Raw genomic sequence first — 16271 nt, 5'->3', positions numbered from 1 at the left:
ATCTGGTACAGAGAAAACAAAATGATGCAGGAACGAGAGGAAGCAGTGTGTGGACATTAGATAAAGATGGTGGGTGAAATGGGTAATTTCTCTATTTCCTGCATTGGTGAAATTAGGAGCAAAGATACTAGCTGAGAGTGGGAAAGGTATTGGGGATTTCAAGAGAAGAGTTATATAGAAGTCATTTTGGAGTGTGATAGAATGAACTGAGAAAGGAAGGGAGGGCCCATTTGAAAACTGAGAGAGTTACCTTAAAACTGGACCTTGTTCCTGTATTTTGTTCTTGCCAGTCAAGTGCAAGCACAGACGTGGAGATAGGAGCTCACCTGGGCAAGGGATAGTGGGGTGAAGGAATTCCGTGTGGATGCAGGACCGTCTAACTAATGCTGGGTAAAGAGTGCCATGAGGAAGACTATGGACACCTTACAGACAAAAGCTGAAAACTAATGATGGGGTCAAATAACTGGGATAACAGAGGAAGGGAGGAAACAAAATGAAACAGGACTGGTGATGATAGTCTAAGCGGAAATCTCGAAATGGAGGTTTTAGGAATGAAACAGTGGTAACTGTATAATTAGAAGCCTAGGCTGGGACCGTTGAAATGGGAGGCCGAGGTGGGTGAAGGACAAGATTTTTGCAAGCGAGGAAGTCCAGGAACAAAAATGCCAGTGTTGGGTGTGTCTTCCAATTTTAAGTCAGTGTCAGCAGGAATGATGACAGGAAGTAGAGGTGGAGCTGGGTGCAGAAATTGTCAACAGGGGAAGTGCCCAAACAGGTGGCATACGTGGCTGCAGCCAGATGATGTGGCAGGTGCCATAAGGGGAGGTAAGTGCTTTGCTTTTAAGTGTGAGAGGGGGCGTGGTCTGAAAGCAGCAATGAGAAGTAAATGGGATCAAGTACTTAAAGAGATCTTCCTGTGTATAATAAGTACTCTACAAATGGCTGATGGTGTCTAGTCCTAAATGTTTGGTGAATACACGATCTTGAAAATGTAGTGCCGTGTGCAGAGCAGGCTCAGAAAATGTGAATGTGTTCAACAGGGTCCCAAACCAAAAACGAAACAGAACCTGTTTGCTAACCTGAAGGGAGATTTTGGCCTCCCAGAATTTTGAGTGTGGATTTGTCTTACTGACTGTGCAGAACTCTGGTGGATAATAGTCTGTGTCTAGCCATCTAGGCCCGGAGAAAGCAATGGTACCCCACTCTAGTACTCTTGCCTGGAAAATCCCATGGACGGAGGAGCCTGGTGGGCAGCAGTCCATGGGGTCGCAAAGAGTCAGACACGACTGAGTGACTTCACTTTCACTTTTCACTTTCATGCATTGGAGAAGGAAATGGCAACCCACTCCAGTGTTCTTGCCTGGAGAATCCCAGGGACTGGGGAGCCTGGTGGGCTGCCGTCTATGGGGTCGCACAGAGTCGGACACGACTGAAGCGACTTAGCAGCAGCAGCAGCCATCTAGGCCATGTTGGCTTCTTTGTGTACATTAGATAAATGATGCTGTGCAAATGTAGATTATTAGCAAGCTATAAAATGATCTCATGTAAGAAGTTTAATGTGGGGCCTTTTAAACATTCTAGCTGTTTGAAGGACGGAGCAGCATGAGTGATTAAGCTCACTCGCTTTCGTGGCCTCAGTGCTCCTGGAATGCTTGGAAAAATGAGATCATAGGGTTTGATGTAAAGTCAAATAAACGTGAACATCCCACTTGGACTTTGCTCTGTCTTCCTGCTCGTTTAGAATAATTTGATCATTATGTTTGCCAAGAAAGTCAAATTAATAAGCTTGTTCTGCATGGTTAACTGCATGGATGCACAGGCTCTGAGGCATAATTCACATATTTTTAGAGATTCCTGAAGAGAGGAAAGCTTAGGAAGTTGAGCCTTGAAAAATGGAGGCCAACAGATACTCGGATTCCCTTTTAGTTTATCTTAACTAAGAATTGATAATTTCCGAGGACTGATTTAGAAATAGCAGCAGCAATCTGCTTATCTATAAAAGTGGAGGAAGAAAACAGGGATTTCTTGTTAATGTTTCATGTGAGAACAACAGGTAAGTAATTTCACTGAAATTACTGAACTGAAATCACACTGAAGCAGAAAGTGACCCAGAAGTAAAGAGAAATAAGAACAGAGTATATTTACTTGCTGAAGGACATTAAACTCCAGAGGTTCTTTTCATATTATTCTTACTAGTTTAAAAACTTGGTATATGCTTATTACTGGAAATTCTAGTGATACCAAAGTATATGAACTAAATGGAAAAGTCATTTTTTGAGCTAGGCTACTTTGCTGCCCACTGACTATTCAGCCTTTGTAGGTATTTCCAGTTGACCGTTTTGTGTATACCTGTGCACATGAGAACATACTTCATCTTAACAATAAGATGTATGATCTTATACATTGTTTCACTGGTTTTGTTTTACTTCCTTCTCTCTCCCCCTCCCCCCCGCACATACATATATGTTCATGTTGTTGAATACACATCTACCTCATTCTGTTTAACAACTGTGTTTTCAGTAATGGTGGCTGTAGTATATTTTAAGAAACCAGTTTCCTGTTGATGGGTGTTTAACTTTTTTGTTCTTACAAATAGAGCTATGACAAACGTTCATTTACACATGCCTTTGTACCCTTGTGCAGTGTGTAAACTCTAAGCTTTGAAGTGTCAGGTTTAAAGAACAGGAAAATTTTTAGATGTGGCTCGATTTCCCCAGTCTTAGAGAGTGCCTGCTTACCCAGCACTCTAGCCAACAGAGGATGATATCAGCCAGCAGTGGAATATCATTGTTTTAATGTACATTTCTGGAATCATTAGCATTATTGAGCATCATTTCATGTTTCTTTGTAATTTCCTTTTCTATATGTTGTCTGTCCTATAACCATTTTTGTATTGGTTTATCTTTTTCTTTTTTTTTTAATATATTTTATTTTAAATTTATTTTTAATTGAAGGATAATTTCCTTACAATATTGTGTTGGTCTCTGCCACACATCAACATGAATCAGCCACAGGCATACATATGTCCCCTCCCTCTTGAACCCCCCCTTCCCACTCCCTCGGTTGTCACAGAGCCCCAGTTTGAGTTCCCTGAGTCATACAGCTAACTCCCACTGGCTGTTTTACATATGGTAGTGTATATGTTTTTCTTATTGACTTTCTCACTGAATGAGGCAAATGCAGTATCTGTCACATATGTTGAAAATATATTTACCATCTTCTTTTAAATTCTGACTTCAGTGTGTTTTGCCATATCTTCTGTAGTTTAAAAGAAACATTCTAGTTTGGTGACTTAGGGGATTCCCTGGTGGCTCAGATGGTAAAGCATCTGCCTGTAATGCAGGAGACCCGGGTTTGATCCCTGGGTTGGGAAGATCCCCTGGAGAAGGAAATGACAACCCACTCCAGTATTCTTGCCTGGGAAATCCCATAGATAGAGGAGCCTGGCAGGCTATAGTCTGTGGAGTTGCAAAGAATCAGACATGACTAAGTAACTAACACACACACACATACACTTCAGAGACTTGAGGCTAATTCCAAGCTCCCTAAAGTAGCATTTGATGTGTGAGGTCCCTAGCCTCCTGACCATAGCAGCCCCCGCTGCGGGCTTGCCAGCTTATCTCCTCTGGCAGCCTCTCCGAGATAACAGAAGCCCACTAAGTGCTTGTCTGGGGCACTATTAGATTATTGTATCACTTACAGGCAATGTGCTTTAGTGGCAAGAAGATGGGTTTGGATTCAGTCTCTTGGTTTGGGGTTTTTTTTTTTTTTAACCTATTGTACCTAATTGTGTGATCTTTGAGCTTCACTTTTGAAACAAGGATTAAGCCTGTCATGTCTCACAGGACTGTTGTGAGAGTCACATGATACATCCAAAATAAATTGGTTTAAGTTAAAAAGGGCTCTGTGCAAATTTTTATTAGTCATGCAACAGTTTTTTGTTTTTTGCTAGTAAAGAACTGTTTGAGGGGGACCCTAGGAAGCTGTAAAAGTGTGACTCTTCCCTCTCCCATGCTTCCTTATCCTGTGTCACACAGTCTTGGATTTTATTGATTTTGCTTCCTAATAGACTTTAGAATTGTTCTCTTTGTCTCCATTCCCATACAGTCATCCTAGTCCAGATCAAATCTGGGTTAAAGGTGGGTCAGCAGGGTAGCCCTGTGATACAGGAGTGATATGACTAGAAACATGAGATGGAGAAAATGGGTTGGACAACATTATGGGGTAAGAGGTGAGACTTCCGTCTCCCCCCCACCCCCCGATAGCAGGGCTGCTCTGTTCTGTTGCACAGAATGTGCACTGTGCTATACACAGTCTGCATAGCCAGCACACCACATGTGCTGGGCCTACCTAAAGGGTGTGTGCTCGTCAGATGGTCCCCGTCCTCCCTGTAAGGAGGACAAGGCCTGCTCAGTGGCAGGTTTGTTCTGTTGATCAGGGTATTATTTGGGGGCTCTGGAAGACAGGCTTCTTTGCCTCGCTTTCCTCAAGCAGTTGCAGACATGTCTCTAAATCAGCTTTGGACAAATATGTGAAGATTGCTGGTTGAAGAAGACCCCAAATTATGAGCCCGCATAGCTCAGCTCTGCGCTTGTGTCAGTCACCCCTTGTGTAGCTCTGTTTGTCCTCTCAGCCTCACTCTTGTCCTCCCAAACTGTCCTGATCTTTAGAGAAGAGGAACCTCATCATGTCATCTCCCTACTTAAAAGCCTTCAGTGGATTTCCGTTGCTCTTATTATGAAAACTGAGATCCTTAGTGTGACCTAGGAGACCCAATGAGGTCACCCCTGCTTCCCCTCCCATCACGTTGTCCTGGGGCTCTGCCCGCCTCCGCACCTGTGCTGTTCCCTGTTCCCTGCTGCTCTGTCTGAGCTCAGATGAAAAGCCATCTCCATAGAGAAGCCTTCCCGGCAGCCCAGGCTCCATCAGGTCCTGTTGTTGGCTTTCTCTTTACACCCTGCTCTTTTCATAGCACTTATGACAAATATCTGTTGTCTAATTTGCTGTGTAGTGTCAATCACTCTTGCTTAATTCTGTATGTCGTTTTCATTATTGTATCTTTAGTACCTCACAATACATCTTGTACACAGTGGACACTGTTTATTTGTTGACAGATAGAATGGATGAATAACTGAGGCACTTTGGGAAATTTACATGTGACCAGGACTTTCTCCCTGTTGGAAGCTGACGTCCCCCAGGGAAGGGGGGCCTTTGCAAAGGATGAGTCTCCTTTTTCTGGGAAGGATAGCAAGACCAGAAACCTGTAAACTTACCTAGGCTGTAAGTGGTCCCACCTGCTCTTAAGTTGCCTTTTAGTGACTTCTCTTCCTTTCAAGGTTACCAACATCTTATAATGATGGTTCCTCTGCCTCTTCTTTGTTTGTAATCTGACTTGGTGAATATAAGAGGGATGCAGTTAGATATCAGGAAATCTCCAAGAACACCACCCTTAGAGTTAAATTCCTGAGCTGTGACCCTCTGTATAAAGTCTCCTGAGCCAGTATAGTAGAGCTGTCCTCTACTCCTCAGGCTGGGGGATTTTTAGATGACTGTATCACTGATTTGTTATGCTTTTTCTGTCATTTGACCCAAGAGTCAAATTTTCAAACTTTCTCTTTGAGAACATGTACAAATTCTTCTTTTACTGCCTTTGTGTAAACTTGGCAGATTGAATACACAAACTGCTCCTTCCAAGAACCCTGCCAAAATTCCTCTACTACATGTAGTGAGGATGGTCAGTATTAAGGAAATGAAAGAGATCAGCTTAAGTGACCAGGATTTAAGACTCGACCTCTGACTTAGGCTGAGAAATTCTTAGTACTTGACTAGCTATTCCACAGATACTTAAAACTACTTGCTGAGTGAATAAAATAATTAATATTAATTCTTCGGACAATCATCTCTTACCTCAGGAATTTAAATTTTTTTCTTTTCTATTTTTTTAAAGGCATTCAAAGTTCTCATTAAATTTTAAAGTGCGGGCAAGGGATGAATTAAAGTGTCCGCTGATCAGCAGTTAAAACCTTTTCCATGTCAAAGATCACATAGGCATTGCTTTAATAGAAGCCTTTGGATTCAGTACTTTTTTCCCTAAAACTCTGGGTACATCTTTTTTCTCTCTGATCTCCTAAATTGGCCACTTTGTTGATATGCAAAGAAAATGCAATTTCCTGTTAATTGTGTCCTTTGATCTATCTAAAAGATTCTGCAAGTTTGGGAGAAAGCTCTTTAGGAAATGTGCCTTGGCTGAGAGTGCTGTCCCCAGGAACATTCTCGTTAGAGTACTTTTGCATGAAGCCATCAAGCATCTTTCATCCTGGGACTGTTAAAGTGCGGGCAGGGAGTTATTTAAATTGTTAGGAGCACAAATGCTTGTTGTTATGCTGGATGGAAGAGCACATTCATTTTCCTTATTGACTCTCAGGTTAAGAATACATGCATTTTGTATTAGCTCAGCTTTTATATCTTCAGCCTGCTGAACAGGAAAAGCAAATGGGGTTGGCCCTGCATGATACTGCATTTATATAAAGTTATTTCACTCTCTGGAAAGAGTTGTAAATCAAGAATGAAGGTGATGATTAATTTTGCACAGCTGCAGAAGCGTCTCGGCTCCATATCGGTATTTGTTCTGGTGTTGCATTCTAATTGTCGGATATGAATCACTAAGGTGAGGCCGTATCCAAGAGGTGGGGAGTTGGACTTGATTTCTCAGTGATAGGAGTGATAAAGAATTTATGGCTGTGTCTTAAACCACCATAGATATGTATTGTAATGTCCCCTATACACCATGGTTTCACTGAACTGTTTTATGAAGAGCCAGCCCAGCAAAATCGGGTCAAAGACTACTAGAGGCAAGATGTGTTTACGTTTTCAGTTAGTGGCGTGTCAAGGGTGAACTTGGGGCAGGAGGCAGGCTGTGTGGGAAATGAGAGTGTCTGCTTAGGAGGCCGCTCCAGCAAGGCCTTGATTGAGGGTCTCTGCTTTGGCCTGTGTTTCCTGAATTGTGGCCTTTAACCTCTGGGTCATGAGGCCATGGGTTCGCAAAGAGTTGGACATGACTGAGCAATGAACACTTTCACCCTCTGTGTCATCTGAGGGAGTGTCAGGGCAAAAGGGGCCTTTTCTGAGAAGGCTTTTTTTACTCAAAGATTCTGGGGAACTTTAATTAGGGAGCCGAGGATACAATTTCACATGCTTTTTGTAAAGACAGAACAAAGGTCTTTGAAGGATTTGAGCATGGGAGTGAGGTGGTTGGAGCTGCACGCTGAATTGGTCACTATGGTCAGGACTGAGGGAGGGGTGGGTGAGGTAGGACTGGGACGCTGGCTAGCTTCCAGCATATCACTCAGAAATTGGGTTAGAGATGAGGGACTGAGCAGTGAGAGGACCGAGGAGGGAGAAGAGAAAGTGTGTGGTGTGGGAGAGCGGAGGAATCAGTAGTGACCAGATGTCTGGCTTGGGCCAGTGGGTGGCTGGTGACGCCACCCACTCCTGAGACTGAAATCAGGAGGGGAAACAATGTGTAGGAAGGTGTGTTAACCATTTCCTTTTTGTTTTCTGTATTCTGATGCTTCACATCTGGGACCTGACTGACCCTGGGGGACTGTCCCTCCCAGGGTTAGCTAATTCCTAGAGACAAAAACTCACTTGTGGGCAGTACGGACCAACCAGTTGTCACCCCAACCACCTCCTTTATCAGTCTCTTCTACCCACTGTTCACCTGCCTTAATCACTCAACACACAGGTACCAGATAACTATGGAGAGCCCTTAAGCCTCACGGTCTGCTAAATTACTTCCATTCATTTACCGTGCCTGACCTGATCCTTTCTGTGAAACCACAGTAAAGGCTCTTGCCTGCATTTCACCATTACCCCACTCCCACCCCATCCCTCAGCTTCCTGACCGACCCTGCTTGATCCTTCCTCTGCGCCCCCTGCCCTACACTGCCTCCTATTTCCAGGAAGCTGAATGTGTACAAAGTTTATTCCTCTATGATGATATTTCCATATCTATGTGTCTTACCATACATACTAGAATTTTAAAACCAATTCCAGGAACTCTTAAGACTGTGGGACTGATGGGGAGTTTGGTGTTAGAACCTGTTGAGTTTGAAGGGGTCTGGGGTATTAGAATATTTGGATATAGATATCTAGGAGCTGTTAAACATAGCTCCAGGGGAGGTGGAGAAGGAAATGGCAACCCACTGCAGTACTCTTGCCTGGAGAATTCTGTGGACAGAGGAGCCTGGTGGGCTGCTGTCCATGGGTTCGCACAGAGTCGGACACGACTGAAGCGACTTAGCAGCAGCAGCAGCAGCATGTAGGAGGAGGCCTTTGAAAATTATGAAGTGCTATGTCAATAAAAAGTACTCTTATTTTATCACTTGCCTTTAGAATCTGGAGCTGTATACCTTGCTGAGAATAAATGGAATTTTGCCTTATCCCCTTGTTGGCCAATGTCTATTCAGGCAGAAGCTTTCATAGGAGTTCCCTTAGCAGGATGTTGCTGCCACCATACTGGCTTGGGTTTGATTTTTTTTTTTTTAAAAGAGTAGTCTGACAAAAATAGAAATATAGATCAATGGAACAGGTTATAAACCCCAAAATAAACCCATGCACCTATGGTAAATTAATCTATGACAAAGGAGGCAAGACTTCACAATGTCAGAAAGACAGTCTGTTCAACAAATGGTGCTGGGAAAACTGGAAAGCCGCATGTAAAAAAAAATGAAATTAGATTGTTCTTTAATACCATACACAAAAATAAGCCCCAAATGTGAGACAAAACACTATAAAACTTCTTGGGGAAAACACAGGCAGGACACTCTCTGACATAAATCACAGCAGTGTGTTTTTTGATCTGTATCTAAGAATAATGGAAATAAAAACAAAAATAAACAAATGGACCTACTAACTCAAAAGCTTTTGCACAGCAAAGGAAACAATAAACAAAGAGAAAAGACAGCCCACAGATTGGGAGAATATATTTGCAAATGATGTGACCAATAAGGAATTAGTCTCCAAAATCTACAAACAGCTCATGATGCTTAACAGCATCAAAACAAACAGTCCACTCAAAAAATGAGCAGAAGACCTGAATAGACATTTCTCCAAAGAAGACATACAGATGGCCAATAGGCATGTGAGAAGGTGCTTAACATTGTTGCCTATTAGAGAAATGCAAGTCAAAACTACAATGAGGTATCACCTTATACCAACCAGCATGGCTATCATCAAAAAATCCACAAACAATAAATGCTGGAGAGGGTGTGGAGAGAGAAGAACACTCTTATTAAACTGTTGGTGGGAATGTAAATTGGTACAACCACTATGGAGAACAGTATGGAGGTTCCTTAAAAACTAAAAATAGAGCTACCATATGACTCTGCAATCCCACTCCTAGGCATGTATCCAGAGAAAAACATAATCCAAAAGGATACATGGACCCCAATGTTCATTGCAACACTGTTTACAATAGCCAAGATATGGAAGCAACCTAAATGTCCATCAATAGAGGAATGGATAAAGAAGATGTGGTACATATATATGCAATGGAATATTACTTAGCCATTAAAAAGAGTGAAATAGTGCCATTTGTAACAACATGGATGGACATAGAGTTTGTCATACTTAGTGAAGTAAGTTAGACAGAAAAGGATAAATATTGTATGACATCCCTCATATGTAGAATCTAAAAAAAATGATACAAATGAACTTACAAAACAGAAACAGACTTACAGACTTAGAGAAGAAACTTTTTGTTGGGGGGGAAGGATGGAGAGAAGGGATAGTTAGGGATGGACATACACACACTCTTATATTAAAAATGTATAACCAACAAGGATCTATTGTATTGCACATGAACTCTGCTCAATATTATGTGGCAGCCTGGATAGGAGGGGAGTTTAGGGGAGAATGGATACATGTTTATCTATGGCTGAATCCTTTTGCTGTTCACCTGAAATTATTACAACATTGTTAACTGGCTATACCCCAATACAGAATAAAAAGTTTAAAAAAAGAGCAGCTGTCCTAGCAACAGAAGAGGGGAGTATTTGAAAGTGAATACAGTTGGTCCTTGAACAATATGGGTTTTAGAACAATATGGGTATAAGAATCGACTTATACACAAGATTTTTTCAACAAATGCTAGAAATGATCCTCAGCTGAGTCTGTGGTTGCAAAACCACAAATACAGAGGGTTGGCCAACTATGGTACTTGAACAGCTGCAGATTTTGGTGTCCATTGAGGGACAACTATATTTTCCTTTATTCTAATCTAAGGATAGTAATTGAAGGTATGAAATAAGGATAAAGTAAACATGATTTAGCATAAAATCAAGATTTGAATTTCCTTTCTTGGAGATAGTTTTTCTTCTCCTTCAAAAAACTGTTTCTTCTGTATCTACTTTTTGGAATTAGCACTTTTAGATTTATTTAATTCACCTCAAGTTTTTCTTAAATTGGGGATTAAATAGCTCTGGGCCCCAAAGATCACAGAGAGTGATTAGAGAGATCACAGAGACTCTGGGGAGTGGGACCAGGTAACTCCACCCTTCACATCCCTTCCTCTTCCCATAGCTTTGTGCTTGTCACCTTCTGTGCTACAGGGTACTACCTCTGTGATTATACCTGTCTGTTTACATCCCTGGCTCCATCCCAGTGACTCTGGTTTTTATTTGGAATTCAAAACAAAATGGAATAGAAAGCAATTCAGGATGTGATCTCAAGTTAATTATCTTTTCTGGGCTTGATAACAATCAAGGACTGGACAGGCTCCTTCCTGTACAACATGCCACTGGTCAGACAGGACTAGACAACAAAGAGAGAAGAAAATGAAAATCACTCAACTAAATAAACCTTTGTTTCTGACTACACTGTTCCTTCATTCTTCAGTCATACATTTAGTTGTTCACGTATTCAACAACTACTTATTGAACATGCCAAGTTCTGTGGCATTTGTTGTTGTTCAGTCGCTAAGTTGTGTCTGACTGTTTGTGACCCCATGCGATCCCCTGAAGCACACCAGGCTTCCCTGTCCTTCACTATCTCCCAGAATTTACTCAAACTCATGTCTGTGGCATATATTGGGGAAATTCAATGATGAGCACTGTCAGGCAGCTCCCTAATCTCATAGAGCTTATGTTGGTAGGTCTAATAAAATGATAATGCAGAAATACAGTCAGCCCTCAGTACCAGTAGAGTTTGAGTTAGGATTGGTTGAGTCTGCAGATGTGAGACCCACAGACATGGAGGGCTGACTGTACTACACTATATAAGGGACTTGAGCATCTGTGGATTTTGGTATCCATCAGGGGTCCTGAAACCAATTCCCTGTGAATGCTGAGTATAACTAATGAAATAATTTTGAGCAGTTCAAGGTTAATTTCATGGGCACTAGATTACAATACCAGGGCGTTCTGGAGGATTAATGTCAATAGACAAACATTTTATTGTCCATTGCCAATAACAAATTACCCCCAAATGAATGACCACTTATTACCTTTCATGGTTTCTTTGAGTCTGGAATTTAGGAATGTCTGGTTCTGGCTTGAGGTATCTCATGAGAATACAGTCATCTGAAGGTTTGATTGAGATGGGATGTTACATTTTCAGGGTGTTTTCCTTGTGTGATTCTCAAGTTCTTGCTGAGGGGGACCTCACTTTCTTTTCATGTGGGCATCTCCATAGGGTTGCTTGAATTGCTTTGTGATGTTGGTACTGGTTAACCCCAGAGTGGAATAATCCATGAAACCAAGTTGGAAGCTGCCAGGCCTTTTATGACCTAGCTTTGGAAATCACAGGTCCCTTTTGCCATATGCTACAGACTGCCTAGTTTAGTGTAGGAAGAGAGAATACAGCAATATCAGGAGTCATGGTTACTTTGACTGTCTGGCAGGGTAAGTTCCTGTAAGCTGACTCCCATTAAGCCCGGGTACATAACATGAAATTTAAAAAAACAGCACCTTAAATAAGAATTCATTTTTTTACACGTAAAAATCTTGAGGGGAGGCAGTGTAGAGTTATGTCTGTGTTATGTATCATCCCATCTCAATCAAACCTTCAGATGACTGTATTCTCATGTGACACCTCAAGCCAGAACCAGACATTCCTAAATTCCAGACTCAAAGAAACCATGAAAGGTAATAAGTGGTCATTCACTTTGGGGTAATTTGTTATTGGCAATGGACAATAAAATGTTTGTCTATTGACATTAATCCTCCAGAACGCCCTGGTATTGTAATCTAGTGCCCATGAAATTAACCTTGAACTGCTCAAAATTATTTCATTAGTTATACTCAGCATTCACAGGGAATTGGTTTCAGGACCCCTGATGGATACCAAAATCCACGGATGCTCAAGTTATGTCTGTGCCCTTCCAGGTTTCAGGTGTTTTCTAAGCTTCCCTACATTGTTAGGACTTTCGTAAGTATTACATTGCGTGATACAAGGGAGAAGTGGGAGAGAGAAGGGAGAAGGGAAAGACCTAGGTTTCTTGTTCAAGGAAGTCTTGTAATTATAAGATGACTGCTATAGTTCAAGCCATCATAATTTATTCAGATAGCAGGAAGGATCAAGAACAAAAGGGTACCTGTTAACTGAATTAGTCCCCTGTTAGAATACTTTCCATAGAAATCCACTCATAAACTTGCACTTATATCACACTGGCCAGAAACTAGTAATATGACTGCACAACACTATTTTATATAAGATACTTTAGCATCCATGAATTTTGGTATCCTGTATGTGCAAAGGAGGCTGGGAAATGTTTTTTAAGCTAGGCACATGGCTAAAGTGTGCCTGAATAAGCAATGGGCAGTATCTGCTTGAAGTTAAAATATCATGCTGTTTTTCTTCTTGTGTAGATTGATTGTGGACTATCAAACCCACTTGTTTTCAGTAACAAACAATTTGCAAATGTGTTTCTGATCTCTTGGGCCATTATTTTTAGGAAAATACCTGACAAAGCCAAAATGTATAATTTCATGAATGAGGTGATTTCTAGGGCCTCAATGTTAGAACCATTTTACCAGGAGAGTTTGTTTTCCTAACATGCCCAGGGTGTGTTAGTCCATCAGTCATGTCCAACTCTTTGCAACACCATGGACTATATAACCCTCCAAGCTCCTCTGTCCATGGAGTTCTCCAGGCAAGAATGCTGGACTTGGTTGCCATTCTCTTCTTCAGGAGATCTTCCTGACCCAGGGGTCGAACTTGAGTCGCCCTCATTACAGGCAGAGTCTTTACCATCTGAGACACCAGGGAGGCCCAAATACAAATTCCAGAGAGGAAAGATGTTTCTGCTCGGTTTTAAACTGGGGACCTTTCTTGTGTAAGGCGAACATGATAACCTTAGATGTTGGTGGTGGTGGTGTTCAGTCACTTGGTCATGTACGACTCTGTGCAACCTCATGGACAGCAGCATGTCAGGCATCACTGTCTTCACCATTTCTCAGAGCTTGCTCAAACTCATGTCCATTGAGTCGGTGATGCCATCCAACCATCTCACTTCTGTCATGTTGCCTTCTTCTCCTGCCTTCAGTCTTTCACAGCGTCAGGGTCTTTTCTAATAAATTGTCTCTACACATCAGGTTGTCAAAGTATTGGAGCTTCAGCATCAGTCCTTCCAATGAATATTCAGGACTGATTTTCTTTAGGCTTGACTGGTTTGATCTACTTGCAGTCCAAGGGACTCTCAAGAGTCTTCTTCAACACCACAGTTCAAAAACATCAATTTTTGGTGCTCAGCTTTTTTTATGGTCCAACTCTCACATCCATACATGACTACTCGAAAAACCATAGCTTTGACTAGACCGACCTTTGTTGGCAAAGTAATGTCTCTGCTTTTTAACATGCTGTCTAGGTTGGTCATAGCTTTTCTTCCAAAAAGGAAGTGCCTTTTAATTTCATGGCTGCAGTCACCATCTGCAGTGATTTTGGAGCCCAAGAAAATAAAGTCTCTCACTGTTTCCCCATCTATTTGCCATGAAGTGATGGGACTGGATGCCATGATCTTCATTTATTGAATGTTGAATTTTAAGCCAGCTTTTTCACTCTTCTCTTTCACCTTCATCAAGAGGCTCTTCAGTTCCTCTTCACTTTCTGCCATAAGGGTTGTGTCATCTGCATATCTGAGGTTATTGATATTTGTGCAAGCAATCTTGACTCCAGTTTGTGCTTCATCCAGCCTGTCATTTCGCATGATGTTCTCTGCATATAAGTTAAATAAGCAGGGTGACAATATACAGCCTTGACATACTTCTTTCCCAGTTTTGAACCAGTCTGTTGTTCCATGTCCTAACTGCCATGGGATATTGAATGGTTTGCCTTGGAAATGAACAGACATCATTCTGTTGTTTTTGAGATTGCATCCAAGTACTGCACATTGGACTCTTTCGTTGACTGTGAGGGCTACTCCATTTCTTCCAAGGGATTCTTGCCCACAGTAGTAGATATGATGATCATTTGAATTAAATTCACCCATTCTGATCCATTTTAGTACACTGATTCCTAAAATGTTGATATTCATTCTTACCATCTCCTGTTTTACCACTTCTGTATACCTTGATTCATGAACCTAACATTCCAGGTTCCTATGCAATATTGTTCTTTACAGCGTCAGACTTGACTTCCATCACCAGACACATCCACAGCTGGCCGTTGTTTCCACTTTGGTTCAGGCTCTTCATTCCTTCTAGGGCTATTTTTCCTACTGGAGCTCTTCCCCAGTTAGCATTTTGGGCACCTACAGATCCGGGGAGTTCATCTTTCAGTGTTATATCATTTTGCCTTTTTATACTGTTCATGAGGTTCTCAAGGCAAGAATACTGAAGTGGTTTGCTATTCCCTTCTCCAGTGGACCATGTTTTGTCAGGGATCTCTAGCATGACCCGTCTGTCTTGGGTGGCCCTACACGGCATGGCTTATAGTTTCATTGAGTTAGACAAGGCTGTGATCCATGTAATCGGTTTGGTTAGTTTTCTGTGATTGTAGTTTTCATTCTTTCTGCCCTCTGATGGATGATGATAAGAGGTGTGGAAGCTTCCTGATGGGAGGAACTGGCTGTGGGGAATACGGGTCTTGCTCTGGTGGGCAAGACCTAACCACTACACTACGGAAACTTAGAAATGCCCATAGAAATTAAATGCTATAGATAAAGTTCCTGTATATTAACAGCTTTTCATGCGAATTTTTTGCCATTGTTCATTCAAGTGCCTGACATCATCCAAAATGGACATAAAATACTTGTGCTTTCTGTCTGTATTGTAATTGGGTTAGCTAATTATGTTTTTTTTTTTTTTTTTTTTTTTGCCTATTTGCATAAAGCCTTATCTCCCTAAACCAGAAAATAGGATTGTTTGGTCTTTTTTCTATATTTAGTTCTGGTTCCCTGCTTATTTAAAAAGCTAAACATAAATTTAATGTCTAGAAGAGGTAAGGGAAAAGTCTAAATTTTCTACTAGATAGCATGGCAGGCAGTTATTTAGAATAAATAGATTAATCACAAAGGGTAAGAAGAGCTTTTTAGATCAGTGATTCTTAAACCACAGTCCCATAAAACAAAAATTTTGGTGGGCTAAATTCAAGTTAGTTAACATTTGGTCACTGGAGTTTTCCCCAACCTCCACTACACAAACTAGACGAATCTTGTTAGTGGAAGGATATTCTCGTGCATTAAAAAAAAAAAAGGAATTTCATCTGTTTCCACGTGAATACAGACCATTGATAAATAATGGTCTAACTTGTTATTCTGAAAGGAACAGTAATACTAATGGGGACAGTCCAAATAGTTGACCATACTTGATTGATTTCTTTGACATTTTGGCTGTTTGCTGTGTGATGGTCACTGGTATGTGTGATGGAGTTAAGTGTATGGATATCCTTGAAAAGCCTGGGTCATGTCTTCAAAAGAACTCTGTGACCTGCTATTGACCTCCTGGCTTTGGGGGAGATCCTTACTTGGGAAATGCACTTCACCTCTGGGTGCCCTAGGAATGTTATATTGAATGTAATTTTAATACATAAAGTCTTGAGGTTGCCACGTGTTTATACATTTGTCTCTTTAAAATTGCCTATTTAAAACTGGCTGTAGAAACTACTGCCAAGTGGAGTCCCTTAGGCTTTTTTCAATGAAAGTGATGGTGGAGACAGTGTGGAAAAGTCTGCAATTTATCCTGAATATTTTTTCTTTTTCTTTCTGCTTTCGTTGTAATAAAGAATTCAGTGCCTTTTTTTCTTTTTTTTTTTTTAACCCAAGGTAGTATGTGAGT

General features: G+C 41.3%; 1 protein-coding gene and 1 non-coding gene across 2 annotated transcripts in view; both read left to right on the top strand.

The window, feature by feature from the left end:
- PLCH1 (phospholipase C eta 1) overlaps positions 1–16271 on the top strand; it is a 247135-nt gene that overhangs the window by 89900 nt on the left and 140964 nt on the right. The gene's annotated exons all lie outside the window — the stretch shown is intronic.
- On the top strand, positions 3302–3373 carry TRNAY-GUA (transfer RNA tyrosine (anticodon GUA)). Its single transcript has one exon. It is a non-coding gene; the product is annotated as a tRNA-Tyr (tRNA).

Source organism: Giraffa tippelskirchi, chromosome 2 (assembly GCF_054371585.1).
Source record: "Giraffa tippelskirchi isolate mGirTip1 chromosome 2, T2T-mGirTip1v1.2.pri, whole genome shotgun sequence".
In the NCBI taxonomy this organism is placed as follows: domain Eukaryota; kingdom Metazoa; phylum Chordata; class Mammalia; order Artiodactyla; family Giraffidae; genus Giraffa; species Giraffa tippelskirchi.
The sequence above is the reverse complement of the archived record's forward strand: the minus strand, read 5'-3'. Positions and strand labels throughout refer to the sequence as shown.